At 46.0% G+C, this 17,946-nt stretch overlaps 1 long non-coding RNA gene across 1 annotated transcript; it reads right to left on the bottom strand.

Annotated features, from left to right (window-relative positions):
- Positions 1–4,025: 4,025 nt before the first annotated feature.
- Positions 4,026–16,370, bottom strand: LOC142823997 (uncharacterized). Its single transcript, XR_012899064.1, has 3 exons — positions 16,016–16,370; positions 13,516–13,595; positions 4,026–4,625 (listed from the first exon to the last, which is right to left on the bottom strand). It is a non-coding gene; the product is annotated as an uncharacterized LOC142823997 (long non-coding RNA).
- Between the last annotated feature and the right edge of the window lie 1,576 nt (positions 16,371–17,946).

The following is a 17,946-nucleotide window of genomic DNA, read 5'->3' on the forward strand; positions in this document are numbered from 1 at the left end:
TCATTTGGAATGACATACTACAAAAGACTAATCTTGTGAAGTAGCCAATAACCCATCATACAACAGGATTTTTCCGGACTCTCCTCCATGTCTGTCTCTCTTGCTCTCTCCTCCGCCTCCTCCTCCTGTCTCCCCCTTCTCTCTCTCAGCTCTCCTCCACCTCCTGCCTCTCTCTCCACCTCTCTTTCTCTTCTCTCCCTCCTGCCTCTCACTCTCCCTTTCTTTTCTCCTCCCCCTCCTGCCTCTCATTCGGGGGACCGCGGAGCCCAAACAGTTGTTTGGGCTCCGTACTCCTCATGCCGCATGGGGAGCGCGGAGCCTAAATGGCAGCTTGCACCACTTACTCCCCCTCAGTGGCCCAGTGGAGTGGCACAGAAATCAGCTGAGCACCACGGTGGGAGGGGAAGGGGATGAGGCAGTGATGTACACAGCTGGGCCCCACCCCCCTTCACCTTCTGCCGTGGCGCTTGGCTGAGTTCTCCGCCACTCAGCTGGGCCGCTGCTGGGGAGCAAGTGGCGCAAACTGCCATTTGGGCTCCCCGTGCCACTCAGCCAGGCCGCCGTGGGGGAACATGTGGCGCAAGCAGCCGTTTGGGCCCCATGCTCCACATGCAGCATGGGGGTGCTGCATGGGGAGCGCAGGGCCCAAACGGCCACTTGCACCACTTGCTCCCCTGTGGTGGCCCAGCTGAGTGGCGCAGAACTCAGCCTAGTGCCACGGCACAAGGCAACAGCGCCCCCCAGAGGTGACTCTGTAATGCTACAGCTACAGTGTTACAGAGTCACAGACATTGGGCTACTATATATATGATAAAGCTCTACAGGAGCCTGGTACTTTATGTGATGGACTTTTAGCACACTTCTGTGATATCCACGATACATTTCATGTGTTTGAGGCAACTGCCACTCACCATCTGACTACAATGAGACCACACAAAGCAAAAGACTTAGAAAGCAATTCTTTAATGAAGTTTTATGAATAATACTGTCTCAGATATGAGTGTTAGGGACAAATTTCACACACAGTGCTTCTATCCTATCATGGATAAACTTATTGTAGAGACGATCAGGCAACAAGCCCCATATGCCACATTGAATGAAAGGTTCAGTTTTTTTGGTGGATAGATCAATATTCAGTGCTGAAGTCACCTCTAGGGCAAGGGCATTAGTAAATATCTATCCATCAAATCTTGAGCATGTCTTTACAGATGAATTTCTATTGTTCTCACATATGTGGCAGCAATGATCAGTGCACAAATAGCAGGCAAGTTGGTGGCAAGTTTTCCAAATGTCACCATTGCTTTCAGAAGGTATTTCACCATCTTGGGAACAGACTGTGAAGGGGAATGCTCTTTTTCAAAGTTAAAATGTATAAAGAACTGTCTTCGGTCTACCATGGGAGAGAAATCACTAACTTCTCTTGCACTACTTTCAATTGAGAGTGAGCTTTTGAGAAAAATAACATTTGATAATGTAATCTGTGATTTTGCTAACAAAATGTGTAGCAAACTAAATATTTAATTGTAAGTTATACCTGTATGTTGTTTGTTGACTAAAGATTTAATAGACCTGCATTTAATTGATCTTCAACATTTAAACATGTTGCAAAAACATAGCAAAGTAAGAGAGATTTAGCAGTTTTCTTTTCTTATTTTTGAGTCAATTTTGAATTTCTGCAAGGGCCCTAAACTTTTGGTAGGCCCTCAGCACTATGCCTACTGTGCCTAATGGACAATCTGGCCCCACCTAAAACAATCAACATCAACACAGAAGTACTCAATGAAAAAACAACTGCAAAAATGGTTTAAAATACATTTATTTTAAAGGTCCCATTGCTTATCTTTCCCTTTACCAAATCAAATTTTCATTGCAATTAATCTTTTAATACACAGGAATGTTATCCTTTTGACTGATTTATTATCCACTCTCAATGTTTCATTGGAGGAGCACAAAGAATCTTGTCAAGCCAGAACTTTTCTCCTGGTACCGACTGCTATTTTGTACTCTAGGCAATTATTTAATTATGATTGTGACAGTTCATTGTTTGGAGGTTATTTAGTGACACACACCTGCATCTGCAGAGACACTGAAACAAAAGTTCAGATAAAGATGCAAGCTGCTCCTGTTTATATGACTGCAGCATTCACTCTGTTGAACTCTTAACAATGGCCATTGTTTTTTCACAAGATAAATTACATATAGAAATTATATATATATATATATATACTATCTGAAGTTTAGCTCTTTTTTTTGTTTGTTTTTTTTCAATAAAAAATCAAATTTGGTTATTTGAAAAAACAACCTGAATTATTCTTGATTAAAAACAAAAACCAAACCTAAAAAAAAAAAAACTTGAAAAAGCTTGCAGAAAAAAATTATTTTGTTCAAAAAGCCATTTTTCTTTGATAAGAAGTTGTAATGATTTATATGATTAGAATTTAAGTGTCTATTTATATGATTAGAATTTAAGTGTCAACATTGATGAGCGTTTCACTGCTGAGTACACTAGGCCAAGAGGCAGGGAAGGACAATCGCATTATGAAGGTCTGCAGATTCGATTGTGAATGACAACTGATTTTGACATCAGAAATAGGCAGAACTTCAGAGAACAATACTCTCTCCATGTTTTTCATCCATAGATCTCAGAGTGTTTTACAAGAAACACTAGAAGCACCTCTACTTACAGATCTGAATATATCTAGTATATATTTTGAAGAGTTTGTTTGTGGATTTGTCTGTTCAAAATAAAGTCATACTTTGCAATTACCTACTGATACCAAATTTTGCATCGACAATCCTGCTACTTAAATTAGCTGAATGCATTACTTTTTACACTGGAATATGATGGGTGAGTGGTTTAAATCACTGTTTCTCAAACAGCAAACTAAAGCCTATGGGAGTCATGAGGCTCCATAGCTGCAGAGCCGGTAAGTAAACAAACAGGAGCTTTCTTGGAGTGGGTCCATGGACCACTTTGAGAAACACTGGTTTAAATCATTATTTTTGTTTTTCATTATAGAAAAGTCATGATTATTATTATTAGAGTTCATATAAATATTTACTAACAAAATTAAAAATGAGTTGCCTATTCAACTGCCATTTTAGTGTAAAGAAAATTTTTACTATTACAAATCACAAAATAATTCAAATTAATTATGGAAAGAGTAATGGAAGATTTATGAGCTTCTGATTCAAAATTACTATGTATGGTAATTATTCAAAAAAATGAATAATGTTTGAAGCTACGCAGAGTCAATCTCCTGGCAGATGTTGATGCCGTCATTGAGGGCTTCCCCAACTGCAGGGAGGGGGGCTTTTGACAGGACACACATCCCTATCCATGCCCCAGGCCACTGGGCCTCAATGTTCATTAACCACAAGGAATACTTTTTGGTGGTCCTGCAGGCTGTGACTGACCACTAGGGCCAGTTTAAGGACATAAATAGTGGGTGGTCGGGGAAAGCACACGATGCACACGTATTCAGGAGTTCTAGCATCTGCCAGAAGCTGCATGCTGGAACTTTCTTCCCCAACTGCCACATCAGGGTTGGGGTCATGAACATGCTTGTATGCCTGGTGGGGGATGTAACTTATCCTCTGCAGCTGTGGCGCATAAAGCCCAACACCAGCCACCTCAACCCCTCATGACAGGCATTTAATGCCAGGCTGACCAGGGCCTGCATTTGGTCAATGGTGCCTCCTCCCCTGCATTTTGGCTGCTTCCACACCCACCTGCATCATGGGGGGCACAACATTCCTCATGTGGTGGCTGTGTGTTGTGTCCTGCACAACATGTGGAAGAGGAAGCAGGAGGCTTTCCTACCAGGGTGGGGGAGTATAGGTGGACTGTTTAGGCAGGGCCTATGATCAGCAGTGCACAGCTGCCATCCAGCAGGCCCTTCAGGGGGCTGTGTGCATCTGGGAGGCCCTGTGGGAGAGTTCCCTGGTCCGCCCCAATTGTGGCTTCTGCTTCACCCTTCACTGCCATCCCTCCACTTACCCCTCCCTTCTGCCCTTTCCCAACAATAAAATAAAGTCACTTTTGTTTTGAATAATTAAACAGTCTGTATTTTCCATAACTGGGAGGTCAATGAAACTGGGGAGAGAGAGAGGAAAGAACCTGGGAGAGGGGAGGAGAAAGGGGAGCTGAAGGGGGGTGGTGAGAACCTTTTGGGAGGGAGCTGGAAGTGGGAGGAAAGGCTCAGGGCTTGGGCTGGGGGTGGTGCCAGCCTGTTTGGATTCCACTACCGTGGGCGCAGGGGCCTTGGCGTCCATGGCGGGTGGTGGAAAGGGGTGGGGGAGAAGTGGGAGAGGGAGAGGGAGTGGGAGGAGGAGCGATAGCAGAGATGGAGCAGAGGCTGGAGCAGGAGGAGGCCGCATGCTCTGCACCAGGATGTGCACATCATTTCACAGGGAGCGGCCCTGCACAAACAGCTCCCACCAGCTTTTCTGATACAGCTGCAGGTCCTTCTCCACCCAGCAGTGGATAGTACTGTGCAGGGCTTGCAGTGCCGCCAGGTGCTGTTGCTGGTACTCGTCCATTGGATGTGCACATCTGTGGAAGCCTCGGGTGCAGGAGGATGTCCTCGGTTCTGTGAACCACTCTCCACTCACAGATGATCGGGCTGTGGAGAACAAAGAAAGATGGTCAGTCATCCCAGGGGACCCAGTGCCTGAAGCCCAGTTCCCATCTGCAAACCAAGAACAACAGTTCTCAGCACCTTCACAGGTGGTCATTATTCTGAAATAACTTTGCTGTGTAGACACGCCCTTTGACAGGGGAACAAGTCCTGCAGCGAAAAGAGAAGCAGTAGATGTGGTATATCTAGACTTTAGTAAGTCTTTTGATTCACTTTTGTATGACATTTTCTTAACAAATTAGGAAGATGTAATCTAGATGGAGCAACAATAAGGTGGGTGCATAACTAATTTGATAACCATTCCCAGACAATAGTTATCAATGTTTCACAGCCATATTGGAAGAGCATAACAAATGGGGTTCCACAGAGATCAATATGGGGTTTGGTTCTATTCAGTTTCTTCATCAGCGATTTAGATAATGGCATAGAGAGTATACTTATAAATGTTGTGGATGATTCCACGTTGTAAGTACTTTGGAGGATGATATTATAATTCAAAATGATCTGGAGAAACTGGAGAATCTGGAGAAATGATCTGGAGGAAATAGGATGAAATTCAATAAGGACAAAGGCAAAGTACTCTACTTAGGAAGGAATAATCAGTTGCCACTTACAAAATGGGAAATGACTGTCTAGAAAGGAGTACTGTGGAAGAAGATCTGGAGGTCATAGTTGATCACAAGCTAAATCTGTCACAAAAAAAGCCAACACCATTCTGTGATGTGTTAGCAGAGTTGTGTAAGTAAGAAAAGAGATGTAATTCTCCCTGGGTATGTCTACACTACAGCGCTAATTCGAACTAACTTAGCTTAGTTCGAATTAGTTAATTCGAACTAAGCTAATTCGAACTAACGCGTCTAGAACTAAAAACTAGTTCGAATTAGCATTTTGCTAATTCGAACTAGCAAGTCCACATTGAGTGGACCCTGAACAGAGCTTAAGGATGGCCGGAAGCAGTGCCGGCAGGGCGTCAGAGGAGGACTTCGAGCGTGGAGATGCTGTCTCAGGCTAGCCGAGGGCTGCGCTTAAAGGGTCCCGACCCCCACCCCGGACAGACAGTTCTAAGGGGTGCCCCGCTTGCAAAGCAGTCCTGGCTTGTATTGCCCGGAGTACCCACGCTGGGCACATCACACCACTCGGCCATCAGCCCGGCTGCACTTGCCGCAGGCTGCGATCTAGGGAGAGGGGGCAATTGGGGGGCTGCAGGAGAGCTTCCACCCCCAGAAGCCCGCAGAGCCAGCCCAGTCCTCCCCATCGGGGGTTCGTACCCCATTCCTCCCTCACCTCCTTCCACTTACCCTTCCCTAGCCCCCCTTCTTATTGATGTACAAAATAAAGATAACGTTTCTTCCAACATTGACTCTGTCTTTATTGAGCAAAACTGGGGGAGACTGGGAAAAGGAGGTGGGAGAGGGGAAGAGAAAGGCTGGGAGAGGGGAGGGCAACTAATATGATCAGGGGTTGGGAACAGGTCCCAGATGAAGAGAGGCTACAGAGACTGGGACTGTTCAGCTTAGAAAAGAGGAGATGGAGCGGGGACAGGATAGAGGTCTCTAAAAGCAGGGGTTGGGTGGAGAGGGTGCATACAGAAAAGTTCTTCATGAGTTCCCCTAAAGAAGGACTAGAGGACACCAAAGGAAAGGAATGGGTAGCAGGCTTGAAACTAGTCAGAGAAAGTTGTTCTTGACAAGGCAAATAGTTAACCTGTGGAACTCCTTGCTGCAGGAGGCTGTGAAGGCTACAACTAGAACAGAGTTTAAAGGGAAGTGAGATCAAGTCATGGAGGTTGGGTCCATGGAGTAGTCTTAGCCAGGGGGTAGGAGTGGTGTCCCTGCCCAAACTTTGTGGAAGGCTGGAGAGGGATGGCACGAGACAAATGGCTTGGTCACTGTCTTCGGTCCATCCCCTCCAGGGTCCCTAGGGTTGGCCACTGTCGGCAGACAGGCTACTGGGCTAGATGGACCTTTGGTCTGACCCAGGACGGCCATTGTAAGCTCAGGGCTCAGGGTCGGGGGTCTCAGTGGACCCCCTTGATTTTCATGCACACCTGCTCCTGGGTGGCCAGGCTGGCAGCTCTCCTGCCCTAGACGGCCACTTTCCTGTGCCTAGTGCGGAGATCGTGGACGAGGTCCACGATCTCCGCACTAGCCCAGGAAGGTGCCTGCCTCTTGCGGTCCCGGGCAAGCTCCCGGGAGCCGCCAGCCTGGTCCCGGGAAGAGGGGGTGGGCTGGGGGACATCGGGTGGGTGGCTCTGTGCCGTGCCAGGTGCAGGGTCTGCTGGCTGGGTGCTGGCAGGCTTGCACCTGGCATGGGCACCGTAGCCAGCCCGTGCCCCTTTAAGGGCTCCGGGGCCGGGAGGGGGGCATAGAGTTTCCCTGGTGTTGGCCAGAGTGGCCACCAGGGAAACCTGGGGAGGGCTAGCCTCCCACTAGTTCGAATTAAGGGGCTACACAGCCCTTAATTCGAACTAGCTAGTTCGAACTAGGCTTAATCCTCGTAAAATGAGGTTTACCTAGTTCGAACTAAGCGCTCCACTAGTTCGATTCAAATTCGAACTAGCGGAGCGCTAGTGTAGCGGCTATGAATGTTAGTTCGAACTAACGTCCGTTAGTTCGAACTAACATTGTAGTGTAGACATACCCCCTCTCTCTTCTCCATGCTGATTATACCTGAACTTGAATTTTGTTTCTGGAAAAGTGTACGGAAATTGGGTGTAAGAGACTATGGCCGTGTCCAGACTCAGGGGTTCTTTCGAAAAAAGTAGCCTTTTTTTGAAAGAACTTCCCCTGCGTCCAGACTCAAGCCGCGTTCTTTCGAAATTATTTCGAAAGAACGCGGCTTTTCTTTCGATGGCGGTAAACCTCGTTTCACGAGGAAGAACCCCTTCTTTCGAAAGTTCCTCTTTCAAAAGTTCCTCTTTCGAAAGTTCCTCTTTCGAAAGAAGGCGTTCTTCAATGTAAATAGGGCTTCCTCGAAAGAGAGCATCCAGACTCGCTGGGTGCTCTCTTTTGAAAAAGCGGATTGCTCTTTCGAAAGATCCGCCTGCAGTCTAGACGCGATCTTTCGAAAGAGGCTCTTTCGAAAGATGCTTTCGAAAGAGCCTCTTTCGAAAGAAGCCTGCAGTCTAGACATAGCCTATGTGTTTTTGTGTAGGAAAGGTATGTGTACTGCTGTCAGCTCTAATGACTCCTGGAACACATAAAACTGGAACTTAGCATAATACATCTATCAAAACAACAAATATGCCTGTTTCGGCCTCGTAGTGAAAATGAGCATATGGTGTGGGGCGCAGTGACAGAAGGAGGGAGGATTAAGTAAATGGGGGTTGAGATCTCAAGAAAAAGTGGAGGGGGGGCCTCAATGAAGGGCCATAGCAGTGGGTAGAGCAAGGGTATTTGGTTTTCTGAAGTTAGAAAGTTGGCAACCATACTCAAGGTTCCTTCCAGTTCTCCAATTCAATGATGAGGGACCCGTGGGAAACTTGGTGAGGAGGACGGCTCTTTACAAGTGATATTCCAATAATCCGCAATGGAAAGATCAGAAGCAGCTGTATTTTATTGAAAGTATATTCTTCATATGCAGAATAGGTCTTTTTCATGGTATTCATAATTTATACCAACATTACTGGCCAAATAATTGTTTTTACCTCAAAGTAAATCCACAGTAGCATAAAGTTTCTTTGAATTCATGGCAGGGAAATGGAGAGAAGAATTTAGCTCAGTCTATTCTTTTTTATGTCTCTAGGACCAGGTTCATGGAAAAAGGACTAGAGGACTTTTTTTGGTCTCATTAATATGTAGGCTGATGTTTTCCATGCAGCTTGAGCATGGTTAAAATGAACGGGAATTGGGATCTGAATCTGTGAAGCGGCTCTGAAAAATCTCAGTCTGAATGAATAACTAATGTCTTATGCTTTACAAGTGTTCCATGTTTGTAGAACAACTCTATTTCACCAATATAGATAGAGAAAAAGTAGAGATTAGACAGAAAGAAGTGAAATTCTGATAACAAACAAGAAAAAAAACCTAGCTAGGTGAGAATTAGAAGGGAAAGGACAGAACTGAGTGGATATATAAGAATAAGGATACAGCTGAAATAGCATATGCACCCTGCCATAAAGTCACCTTGTCTCTGAAGTTATGTATTTTTAATTAAACATTGGCTTCATAATAGTCCCATAAACCATTCAACATTATTTTCTTTGTCATATAGTTTAGCAAAGTGCCAAGGAATATTTTGTTAATCTCTGCAGCATGCAGTTGGCCATTCAGACATAAGCCAAGTACATGAAGGATGAAAGACATCCAAGGAATAGTAGTTTAGATAATTAAAGACTCTTTTAATCTTTTAGGAATACCTATAGCATGATGGTATTGTGTGCAACTATTCTGACACTCTTTGACTTCACAAATATCATCTCATCTTCAATATGCCAACATAAATTAATTGTTATTCTGCTCTCATTTCATTTTTAAATTGTACTCTGCTTACTTGCTGGTTGAGATAGCCCTTTATACTCCCAGCATTTTGGAACCTTGTCATATCTAATGGGCGGTTAGATATATCAGTTGTATATCTTGCCTATCCAAATTATCCCTGAGCCACTGATGTGTCTGTCAGGTACAGCAGGGCATTTTTGAAACTTCATGAATGAATTCACAGAATTAAGGATCTAGTTTATCTACACCAAAAAGATCCAATACCGCTGTCCTTGCAGTCAAGGTCAAATTTATCATTGACACCAACAGTGGTAGGATCTGCCCTATTAAAACAGTGTGATATGTTAGGTAAGTAGTCCTCAACCAGATGTACATATACAGCTACAGGTACACAGAGGTCTTCTGGAGTGTGGACATTAAATCATCTAGGGTATGTCTACACTACAGAGTTAATTCGAAATAACAGTAGTTATTTCAAATTAACTTTAATGGCGTCTACACAGCCACTGTTTCGAAATAAATTCGAAATAGTGGAGCGCTTATTTCGAATTTGGTAAATCTCATTCTACGAGGAATAACACCAAATTCGAAATAGCTAATTCGAAATAAGTGTTGTGTAGACACTTTTTTCGAATTAGGGGGCCACCAGTCCTTCCCAGTTTCCCCTGGTGGCCTCTCTGGGCCAAACCAGGAAAACTCCTCTCCTCTCCCCCAGACCCGGGGCCCTTAAAGGAGTAGATTCTGGCCACTGGGCATGTGTGAGAGCCATGCCTGCCAGTAGCTACCGGCCTCCACACAATGGCAGCCAGTGGCAGCCAGACATCCCCCGCCCAGTCCTCCAGCACCCAGGGGCCAGCCAGGGGCTGTAGACAGCACGTGCCCTCATGAACTAGTGTGGAGATCATGGACTTCATTGAGGTTTGAGGGGAGGCCCCCAACGTCCATGATCTCTGCACTAGGTGGAGGAACGTGCCTGAAGGTGAAGGAGCTGGGGACACCAGGGGCGGCAATGCAGCAGGGGCTGCCACCTGCCCCTACTTCCCCGCCCTCAACCAAATCCTGGGGGGCGGAGCGGTCCACACCAGCCCGGGAGGCAGTGAGCCGGGAGCGGAGGACCCTGACCCAGGCACCGCAGAGGGGCCACCACCAGCTGTCCTGGTACCGGAGTCATCAGGGTTGTCCAGGGAGGCCATACCAGGTAAGTGCCAGCATTGTCCCCTACCCGGGGGGGAAGTCAGGGAGGGAGACCAGGGACCACGCACGTGGGCCATGCCTCCCACGGATCACGCAGCCACCTGTGCACATGCTTGCAAGTGCAATGCCACCCTTGGGCAGGTGGATCCAGCTGCGTGACACCCAGGGGCCGTGGCCCAATAGGCACACGTGTATGTGTAGAGACCTGACATGCTCCCGACCCTGGGGCGGGACCCAGAAGGATGCCCTCCCTTCACACGCCCCCTCTACACAGAGGCAGGGGACATCTCCTCCTCCTCCTCCCCCCTGCCTTGGCCGCACTATACATGGCACAGGGGCATGGGTACAGTCTTGGGGCAGCTCCCACTCCTGGGGAGAGCCAGACATCCCGACCATGGCCTCTGTGCAAGCACGTTCTCTGATAGTGCAGGGCACGGTCATCCTCACCTCGCTTTGATTCAGGGTCCAGTCAATGTGGATGCACTATTTCGAATTAGAAAAACACTATTTCGATTTAGTTTTTGATTCTAGATGCGTTATTTCGAAATGGCTTAATTCGAATTAACTAATTCAAAATAGCACTGTAGCGTAGACAAACCCCTAGATATTTGTCCAGCTTTACAATAGGGTACATAAAAAAATTACCAAAGTCAGTAGAAACTAAAATTTCATATAGACAAGGACTTGTATATAATACACAATGAAATGTAAGCATAATATTTATATTCCAATTGATTTATTTCATAATTATATGGCAAAAAATGAGAAAATAAGATTTTTTTCAGTAGTAGTGTGCTATTAATCTTTTGTATTTTTATGTCTGATTTGTAAGCAAATAGTTTTTAGGTAAGGTGTGCTTGAGGGTATGCAAGAGAAATCAGACTCCTGAAAGGGGTACAATAATATGGAAAGGGTGAAAGCCACTGTGTTAGGTCATAAAAAGATTTTATGGCCTATTTTTTCCCCAATATACCAATATTTAAGAAATCCTACCATAATATCATTATTTTTAAATTAGTTTCTCCTATGATGTAAGGAAGTGCTGTTATTACTGCCAGGGTTGTGACACACAGGCAAACTTAAATTCACAAAGGTATTTAGGAATCTCATGCCCTTTGATTTTAGTGGCAGAGCAGAAAAATTGAACCTGAGTTCCAGTCTAGCAGCCCAATCTCTTGACCATCTTTACTCCTTGGAGCTTAAGCACTGTGGGTACGTGTACACTAGCCTCCTAGTTCGAACTATGGAGACTAATGAGGGCGACCGAAATTGCTAATCAAGCGCGAGATTTAAATATCCCGCATTTAATTAGCATATTCCTGGGCGGTCGGTTTAACAGTTAATTCGAACTAAGGGGTTTATTCTCGGAATCCCGCTTTTCTGACACTTGTAGACGAGGGCAGTTACTTTGGACTAGTCAGTTTCCAAAATGGCGACCGGCTGGGAATATGCTAATCAAGCGTAGATATTTAAGTCCCGTGCTTGATTAGCAATTTCGGTCGCCTTCATAAGCCTCCCTAGTTCAAACTAGGGGGCTAGTGTAGACGTACCCTGTGACTAACACACCTGCTAGGAAGGAAGCATGCACTCATATGTATGAATTCGGTTTGGGGCCTAATCCCATGTTTGATTAGCTATTTAAGTACCTCCCAATCTCTCATTTATATATAACAAAGCCCTTTTGTCCATAGAATCATAGAACTGGAAGAGACCTCAGAAGGTCATCAAGTCCAGCCCCCTGCTCTAGACAGGACCAATTCCAACTAAATCAACCCGGCCAGGGCTTTGTCAAGCCGAGACTTAAACACCTCTAGGGATGGAGACTCCACTACTTCCCTAGGTAACCCATTCCAGTGCTTCACCACCCTCCTAGTGAAATAGTTTTTCCTAATATTCAACCTGGACCTCTTCCACCACAACTTGAGACCATTGCTCCTTGTTCTGCCATCTGTCACTACTGAGAACAGCCTCTCTCCAGCCTCTTTGGAACCTCCCTTCAGGAAGCTGAAGGCTGCTATCAAATCCCCCCCTCACTCTTCGCTTCTGCAGACTAAACAGACCCAAGTCCCTCAGCCTCTCCTCATAAGTCATATGCTCCAGCCCCCTAATCATTTTGGTTGCCCTCCGCTGGACTCTCTCCAATGCGTTCACGTCCTTTTTGTAGTGCGGGGCCCAGAACTGGACACAATACTCCAGATGCGGCCTCACCAAAGCCGAATAAAGGGGAATAATTACATCTCTGGATCTGCTGGCAATGTTTCTCTTAATGCAACCTAATATGCCATTAGCCTTCTTGGCTACAAGGGCACACTGTTGACTCATATCTAGCTTCTCATCCCCAGGTCCTTTTCTGCAGAACTACTACTTAACCGGTTGGTCCCCAGCTTGTAACTATGCTTGGGATTCTTCCGTCCCAAGTGCAGGACTCTACACTTGTCCTTGTTGAACCTCATCAGATTTCTTGTGGCCCAATCCTCCAATTTGTCTCAGTCATTCTGTACCCTATCTCTGCCTTTAAGCGTATCTACCTCTCCCCCCAGCTTAGTGTCATCCGCAAACTTGCTGAGGGTGCAATCCATCCCCTCATCCAAATCATTAATAAAGATATTGAACAAAACCGGTCATAGAACCGAACCTTGGGGCACTCCGCTAGAAACCGACCGCCATCCTGACATCAAGCCATTGATCACTACCCGCTGGGCCCGGCCTTCTAGCCATCTTTCTATCCATCTTACCGTTCATTTATCCAATCCACAATCCCTTAACTTGCTGGCAAGAATATTGTGGGAGACCGTATCAAAAGCCTTGCTAAAGTCAAGGTATATAACATCCACTGACTTCCCCATGTCCACCGAGCCAGTTACCTCATCATAGAAGCTAATCAGATTGGTCAGGCACGACTTGCCCTTTGTGAATCCATGCTAACTAGTCCTAATCACTTTCCTCTCATCTAAGTGCCTCAATATGGATTCCTTAAGGATCCCTTCCATGATTTTTCCAGGAACCGAGGTAAGACTGACCGGCCTATAGTTCCCTGGATCTTCCTTCTTCCCTTTTTTGAAGATGGGCACTACATTGGCCTTTTTCCAGTCATCTGGGATTTCTCCTGATCTCCACGACTTTTCAAAGATAATAGCCAAAGGCTCCACAATGACATTTGCCAACTCCCTCAGTACCCTCGGATGCACTAAGTCCGGACCCATGGATTTATGTACGTTTAGCTTTTCTAAATAGTTCCTAACCTGTTCTTTACCCACCACGAGCTGTCCATCTTCATCCCATCTTGCGTCACTTGGCGCAGAAGTCCAGGAGCCGACCTTGTCTGTGAATACAGAGGCAAAGAAAGCATTGAGTACTTCAGCTTTCCCCACATCATCTGTCACTAGGTTACCTCCTTCATCCAGTAGGGGCCGCACACCCTCTCTAATCACCTTCTTCTTGTTAACATGCCTGTAGAAACCTTTCTTGTTATCCTTCACATCCTTAGCCAGTCGCAATTCCATTTGCGCTTTCGCCTTCCTGATAACCCCCCGGCATTCTTGAGCTATACCTTTAAACTCCTCCCTGGTCATTTGTCCAAGTTTCCACTCTTTGTAAGCTTCCTTTTTGTGCTTAAGTTCACCAAGGATTTCCCCTGTAAGCCAATCCGGTCTCCTACCATGTTTGCCTCTCTTGCTAGGCGTCGGGATGGTTTCTTTCTGTGCCTTCAATAAGGCTTCTTTAAAATACTGCCAGCTGTCCTGGACTCCTTTCCCCTTCATGTTAACATCCCTGGGGATTCTGCCCATCAGATCTCAGAGGGAGTCAAAATCTGCTTTTTTGAAGTCCAAGGTGTGTATTTTACTACTCTCTTTTCTTCCTGTGGTCAGGATCCTGAAATCTGCCATCTCATGATCACTGCTTCCCAGGTTGTCACCCACCTCCACTTCCCCTATTAGTTCCTCCCTGTTTGTGAGCAGAAGGTCAAGCTGTGCACGGCCCCTGGTCGGATCCTTCAGCACCTGTGTGAAGAAGTTATCCCCAACATTCTCCAAAAACTGGATTGCCTGTGTACTGCCGTATAGGTTTCCCAGCAGATGTCAGGGTGATTAAAGTCCCCCACGAGAACCAGGGCCTGTGATCTGGAAGCTTCGCTCAGTTGTCCGAAGAAAGCCTCATCTACCTCATCCACCTGATTCGGTGGCCTGTAGCAAACACCAACCACAACATCAATGCTGTTGTTTGCTCCTTTAAACTTAAGCCATAGACTCTCAACAGGTTTTTCTCCCTCTTTATACTGGAGTTCAGAGCAATCGTAGTGCTCTCTTACATATAGTGCAACTCCTCCTCCTTTTCTCCCCTGCCTATTGTTCCTGAACAGTCTATACCCTTCCATGACAGCGCTCCAGTCATGCAAGTCATCCCACCAAGTCTCTGTTATCCCAATTAAATCATATTTCTTGGTCTGGGCCAGGGCCTCCGGTTCTTCCTGTTTGTTGCCCAGGCTTCTCGCATTAATGTACAAACACTTCAGGTAACCAGCTGATCATCCTATCTTCTCCATTCGAAACATGGGTCCTCCTTTCTTGCCCCTTCCTCTCTGCATTTCTTCCCGGTATCCGACTTTCCCACTCCCCTCAGGGTTTTGGTCACCGTCCCCCGACGAACCTAGTTTAAAGCCCTCCTCACTAGGTTTGCAAGGCTGCCCGCGAAGATGCTCCTTCCTCTCTTCGTTAGGTGGATCCCATCTCTTCCTAACAATCTTTGCTCCCGGAACAGAGTCCCATGGTCGAAGAAACCAAAGCCCTCTCTGCGACACCATCTGCGCAACCACGTCCTCAATTCAACGATCCCTGCCCAGTCCTTTCCCTTCAACAGGGAGGATGGAGGACAATACCACTTGCACTCCAAATTCTTGGATCTTTCTTCCTCACGCTATATAATCCGCAGTAACACTCTCAAGATCATTCTTGGCCGTATCATTAGTTCCCACATGGAGAAGCAGGAAGGGGTAGCGATCTGAAGGTTTGATCAGCTTGGTAAGCCTCTCAGTGACATCCTGAATGCGAGCTCCCGGTAAAGAGCACACCTCTCGAGATTCCAGGTCCGGACGGCAGAGGGATGGCTCAGTCCCTCTTAGGAGGGAGTCCCCGACCATCATCACCCGTCGTTTCCTTTGGGGGGGGGTGGCCGTGGAACCCCCATCCGTAGGACTACGCATCCCATGCCTTCCAGTAGATGGTGTTCACTTCTGGTTTCTTCCTTGTGAGGTCCCTTCCAGAGCTTTCAGCACTGCAGAGCCTGTGGAGAGAGCTTGAAAGCGATTGCTTACTTCTATAGCATCGGGGGATTCCCGTGCTGGCCTTTTTCCCCTTCTAGAAGTTACATGCTGCCAGTTCTCTTCTTGGTCACGTACTGCCCTCTCTGGCTCTTCTGCCTGCCATGCTTGAAGGATTAAATGCTGCCTTCTATCGAGGAAGTCTTCATCCTCTCTGATCAAGCGTAGGGTCGACACTTGGGCCTCCAGTCCTCTAATTTTTTCTTCCAAAATGTCGACCAGCTTGCACTTGGTGCAGATGAAATCCGTTCTTTCTTCCAGGAGGAAGACAAACATGGCACACGCTGTGCAGGTAACAACAGCAGACCCATCACCAACCATCGCTGCTGTCCTGGAAAAAGGATTTAAAAAGAAAGGCAAGAGAACCTCCCGCCCTTCCCTCTCCCCTTCCCAACTCCCTCTCAAAACTCCCTGTTAGCACTCACCTGTTCGCAAGCTTCTTGGTCACTTGCCCACTGCCTTATAAAGCCCCTCCCCCTACCAAGGCTCAGCCAATCAGCAGAGGCTTCTAGAATCCAAACTTTAATTAGAAGCCAACAGTTTCCACCTGCCAATCACAGCACAAACTCCATCAAGGGGAGGGGGAGGGCAGAGGGCAGGTGGGGGAAAAAAAAAAGCCTCACTCTCAAACACAGGGGAAAATAAATAAATAAATAAACAAAAAAAGAACACACACCAACCCTCACTCACAAACACAAGCTCAGCACACAGCAAGAAAGCCCCAAACACAACAGCCACTTCCCCCAAGACTCCTGTATCTGCCTCTCCTCTACCTGGAGAACTCCCTCTCTAAAGCCTCACTCAAACAGGGAAAGAAAGAAAAAAAAAAAACCAACACCACCACACAAACAAACACAAGCTCAGTACACAGTAAGAACGCCCCACTAATAAAACACACTTCCCTCAAGAGTCCTGTATCTGCTTCTCCTTCACCTGGAGAACTCCCTCTCAAAACTCCCTGTTAGCACTCACCTGTTCCATATATGGTTTCAACTTTCCACTACCTTTTGCGGTTTTTTTAGATTGGAAGCTCATCAGGACAGGGCTTGTGCCCTCTGTCTACACACTTTGGAAACTATTTTGATAACAAGCAAGAATGCTATAGCCTAGTTTTTGCAAGAACATGATTTTTTAAAAAACATTGTTCTCGTACACTCAGCCCATCAGTACAGGCTACTGAAACCATAGAAGAATTCTTTGGTTATGATTGAATGCTTTTTCTTTATTCACCGTATTCTATGGGCCCACATGGTGTTTTATGAATGTGTCAAATGACAAATCCACATCTAGAAGGCCTGACACTTCAATTAGGGTTTATATAGCAAGAATGACAGACACTTATAGGTGTTGGGAGAGTATGAGAAGACAAGAGTTACAACAGTGAAAGCTATTAAGCTGGGCCACATGTTGTGTGCAGTTTTAGTTACCTGTAAGTAAAGTGGCATTAGAGGGATTTGTTCAAACAGTGATAATCCTTCAAGGGTACCACTAACATTTCCTCAGTTAAAAACACAAAAGGGTTAACAAAGTTAACCACTTAATTCTGTCACAGAAAAGGGTAATTAATCCAGATATTATAACACAATTTTCCCTAGGCTATTCTTTATCATGCAAATAATATGTTTGGTGTAGTTGAATAAGTAAGATATTTTCTTTTGACTGTATTTAAATGGAAAAAAAAGTCTGAGCAGGCACACTTATCATTGCCAGCTTCTTTGGATTATTCTGGTTTGAGGGCATGTTTCCTGTGGGAAGAAACACCCTCCTTTGTTTAAAAAGCAAGGGAGCATTCAGAACAAATTACTCAGAAGCAGGAGCTCCTGGCAAAGTCACCTTCATGCCTCATAACCCACACTGCACAATTCAAGAGTGAGGAAAATCTTCTAGACTGAGTTTGATGCTGTATCATAGGATAGATTTATAAAGCCAGATCCTCAACTGGTATAAACAGGCTAGCTCATTGGTGTAATCCTCTGCCAGGTAGCGCCGGCAGCAGCCAGGGCCGGGTTCAATATCTAGGGGTCCCTTTTCATCCATCTCACACAGAATTGGCTAGGGCTCCCACCCAGCAGCCTGGGAAATTCACATACACCCTGGGTGCCTCTGAGAGACAATGCTTCCCCACTCACAAGTACAGAGTTTGAGCACAGAAATTTTTAATGAAGGAGAGAGAGAAGTCACATGGCATTAACTTGGGAAAAGACCACATCCAGAATTCATAACCAACCCATGAGTAACCGTCCCAGCTCAAATGGATTGAGCAATGTACTTTGCCTCTCAGGCTCACTAGTCCAACAGTGTAAGGGTCTCATTCACTTACCAAAACTTTCTCCGTATCCCACTTCAAATGCCCCAC

The sequence above is a fragment of the Pelodiscus sinensis genome, chromosome 1 (assembly GCF_049634645.1).
Source record: "Pelodiscus sinensis isolate JC-2024 chromosome 1, ASM4963464v1, whole genome shotgun sequence".
In the NCBI taxonomy this organism is placed as follows: domain Eukaryota; kingdom Metazoa; phylum Chordata; order Testudines; family Trionychidae; genus Pelodiscus; species Pelodiscus sinensis.